This window comes from Octodon degus, unplaced genomic scaffold (assembly GCF_000260255.1).
Source record: "Octodon degus isolate 3935 unplaced genomic scaffold, OctDeg1.0 scaffold00158, whole genome shotgun sequence".
NCBI lineage: Eukaryota > Metazoa > Chordata > Mammalia > Rodentia > Octodontidae > Octodon > Octodon degus.
The window spans coordinates 2,769,262-2,773,747 of record NW_004524734.1 but is presented as its reverse complement, the minus strand read 5'-3'; positions in this window follow the sequence as shown (position 1 = coordinate 2,773,747).

Below are 4,486 nucleotides of genomic sequence, written 5' to 3'. Positions count from 1 at the left end.
TCTAAGTAGGTGCTTTAGACCACTGAGCCATCTCACCAGCCCCTGGTCTTGAACTTTCAATGATCCTCCTGCCTCAGCCTGCCCAGTACTAGGATTACAAGTGTGCACCACCATGCCTGGCAAGTGGTGATAACTTCATTTGTTCTGCCATTCGTTCTTTCTATCAAAAAAACAAAAAACAAGCAAACAAACAAACAAAAAAAACAGTGAAAGAGATCTGGGCACTACTTTGATTTGTAGGTCTTGGAGTAAAAGATTACCTTAATTATACCATTACTACAAAATGCTGTTGGTTCCGGTTGCTCTGCTATTTACCCTTGAAATTGCCAATGAATATTTTTTTTAATTTTTTTTTATTTGTGTGTGTGTGTGTGTGTGTGTGTGTGTGTGTGGCCAGCTTAGCCCACCAGGGAGCAGGGCTGGCTGGCATGTGGTGCTGGGGGATTGAACCATAGTCCCTGTGATTTGCTAAGCTTATTCTAAGTAGGTGCTTTAGACCACTGAGCCACCTCACCAGCCCCGCCAATGAATATTTTGGGAAATTAACCCATAATTTCAGATACATTATACAGGTAATTAAGTGTGTATGTTAACAGTAAAGTTGATTTCTTTTTCTTGAGACTCCCTGTGTACTTTGGTATGTAGTTCAGGCTGTCCTTGAACTCACTGTGTAGTCCAGGCTGGCCTTGAATTCGTAGCAATCCTCATGCCTCACCCTCCAGGGTACTGGGATTACAGGGGTGCCCCACTACTCTTCATCAGTAAAGTTTATACTTGTTAAAAATTTAGAATAGTTAATTTTTTGGATGTAATATTTTTGTAACCTAAATGAAGATGCTCATTTACTTGGCAGAAATTTGCTATTCTTGGCAAGATATGAAAACCATCAGGCAAGTTTGTAGAAACCTCGATTACTCAAACCTAATCATATTAAGGCTAACTGGACATCATCAAGGATCTGCTGTACTTGGCATAGTGAGTGCCTGATTTCCTAAATTAGAGTATGTGCACTTTCTCCATGACAAGTGCTGATTTAATGACCACATTTCTAAATGGATCAGCATTAAGGGTGAAGGCCTGAAGTCATCACAAAGAAAAGGACAGACTGGCTAAGAGAATGTTTTCCATAAGGACAATGTTCCAATAAATCCTGATAAAGCAGGACATGCTAATATTTATCCAGGGGGCAGAAGGTCATATTTGTTGTTGCTCGGTGAAAATTCAATTGATTTTTGTTGATTTTTAAAAGTTCAGTAAAGACAATGTGACTTACTAGGTTTCTGAAAATGATTTCAAAATGGCTCCGAGTGTTAATGCTATCTATGTCTTACGTAAGTGAACTAAGAAGTACTGACCTTGACATTATTTTCATCATTTGAGCTTCTTTTCATTTACACACAGTAGTTGTTTAGACTATAAAGGAAAGCTAAAATTCAGATTCAGAATCAAAATTTGTACTGGTATGCTGATTTTAGCAATACAGGAAGGCAATGATTTATCTTTTTTTGAAAGCTGGGTGTGGTGGCATGTGCCTGTAGTCCTGAGGCCAGGAGTTCGAGGCCAGCCTGGGCTACAAAGTGAACGCAAGGTCAGCCTGAATTACATTGAGACCCTAATAAACACAGTCCAATCTTTCACAAGAATAGAAGGCTACTAATAGGGATGTTGTTAATGTAAACATTCTAATTTTTGGGCTAAAGAATGTAAGCAATTTTCCTGCCAGTGATAGTCTTTTTTTTGTTTTGCCTCTTTGAGACAGGGTCTTGTTATGCAGTTCTGGCTGATGTGGAGGAGGGCAGTAGAGGCTTCATGAAATCGGCTTTGTTGATAAAGTTAAAGTTTTCCCAAAGATCTTTCTTCTAAGGATTAAGGCCAGGCCAGTGAGCACTATGTAATCAGATCCAATATATAATATAGCCCTTAAAATGCATCTTTTCTATGTTAGGTCTCAAATCATTATAAAAGAAAAAGTTTTAAGAACTATTTTATCTATTTTGGGGTAGATGTTTTTAATTTTGGAAACTTCTGCGCTACTCTGATTATTATATTATCTTTTACCAATTTGAGTCTACAAGTCAATGATCTGACTTAAGTATTTGTTAGCTTGAGAAATGTTTACATTAAGAATAGATACATGGATGATCAAGAAATGTAAGGAAAACGTTTTATCAAAACACTTTGAGGGGCTGGTGAGATGGCTCAGTGGTCTAAAGCACCTACTTAGAACAAGCTTAGCTAAAGCACAGGGCCCCTGTTTGATTCCCCAGCACCACATGCCAGCCAGCCCCACCCCCTGGTGGGCTGAGCTGGCCACACACACACACACACACACACACACAAATAAATAAAATAAATAAAAAAACAAAACACTTTGAAGGAGCTGGGTGTGATGGCTCATGCCTGTAACCCCACTACTGAGGTCGCTGAGGCAGGAGTATCAGGATCATTGTGAGTTCGAGACCAGCCTGGACTACAGAATGAAAAATGAGTCAAGGCCAGCACGAACTGCATAGTGATACCCTGTCTCTAAAGGACAAAAGCAAACAAAAAATGCTTTTAAGCAAACATGCAAAGATGCATTAGCTAATTTTTATGTTATCAATTGTCAGGCGCCCTCCCGTCCAGCAGGAAAGCACTCAACACGATTTGTGCGGCGGAAAGGCTTTAATCGTTCTCCTGAGTGATGCGCCCCGAGAGAGCACAGTTCCTCTCTCCGTCCCTCTTCCTGTCTCTGACCCTCCGCGTCGCGGAGCGTTTCTTTTATATCCTCACACTGTCCAATCGAGGGTTGATACATGTTACAGCGCCATTGGTTACAATCTCAGGGAAGGTATCTTACATCATTATAGGCGGGTGTATAGCGACTGCGGAAGCAGGAAATGAGCGCCATCTTGGCACACTCGGTGGGAGGGGTAATCTAGCGCTGGCTTCAAGGGCTGCAGCAGGCCTCACCCAATGGTCCCTAGGAGTTTTGGTTCTGAAGCCGCGATTCGCGGCATGGGCTCTCTACAATCAATAAGTGACTTCTGTGCCTCTCTGAAAAAGTGTTTGAAAATCAGCAGCCCTAGATTGCTTATTCTTTGTGTATCTTCTATTTCCTGGAGATCCATAATTGTAGCCTATTAATACTAGGTCATGAAAGTACTTATGATCTATTATAATTTTCTCCTCACTGCCAAAGAAAGGCAAAATGATGAGATTGTAGCAATCTCTTTGTTTCAAATCTTGTAAGGCCTTCTTATTATAGTTTGAGCAAAATTAAACCTTGCTTGTGGCCCAAGAGCCAGCAATACCCTGCCTTGTCTTTCCACCTGGCCTAATCTCTTATACTTGGACTTGTTAACTGAGCCCTCATCATAAAATTGGACTTCTTATTCCTCAGTGATGTTTAATCTATGTCCATATCAGGAGTTTTTATACTTCAAATTTTATTTATTTATTTTTGGAGACAGGGTCTCTATGTAGTTTAGAGTGGTTTTGAACTCACTCTGGAGCTCGGGCTGGCTTGAACTTGCAGTGGTCCCCCTGCCTCAGCCTCCTGAGTGCTGGGATTACAATCTGCATTTCTACGCCCAACGCATCAGGGGTTTTTATACTTGCTGTTGCTCGTGATTTGGTTCAGTGGTAGAATGCTTGCCTAGCTGTGCTGACAATGGTACCATACTCTGGAATCTCAACTGTGAACTAAATGTCTTTATTTATAAAGTAAATTAAAAAAAGTATTGGGCACTAAATCCAGAGTCTTCACATACAGCTACAACCCGCCGGGGAGATAGCTCAGTAGAATAAGCACTTCCCTGGCAAGTGCAAGGGCCTGAGTTCAATCCCTGGTTCCGAAGGGGGTGGTGGGGGAAAGCTACAACCCTAGCCTTTTTTTTTTTTATTTTTTACTTTGAAACAGGTCTTGCTAGGTCACTAAATTGCTCAGCCTGGGCTTGAACTTGTGGTAATTCTCCTACCTCAGCCTGCCCAGAGTTTGGGGATCATTAGCGTGCCCTACCATGCTTGGCTGATTTTGGTTCTTTTAAAAGATTTCTTACAGATTCTGTTTTTGTTATCTATTAATTTTCCAACAAACCACCCAAAGAGTACCTTAAACGAGCAATTATTTCATCAAATTCATGCTACCATGGGTTGCAACAAGCTTTGACTACTGGTGGGCGAGTTTTGCTCCACCAGCTGTGGCCTGGGGTTACACAGTGGAGTTCCACTAGTTTCGTGGGTGGTGGCTCTGCCATGACTGCATCTACGTGCTTAGTACCTGGTAGAAATAGCTGTGAGGCTGGGCATCACTAGCCCCCTCCCCTTCATATCGGGCTCAAGATTCCACAGAATCAAGCAGGAACCACTAATTTTCTTATTTTTTGTCTCCTGTAAGAATTGAGGGCTGGTGAGATGGCTCAGTGGTCTAAAGCACCTACTTAGAATAAGCTTGGCAAAGCACAGGGACCGCGGTTCAATCCCCCAGCACCACATGCCAGCCAGC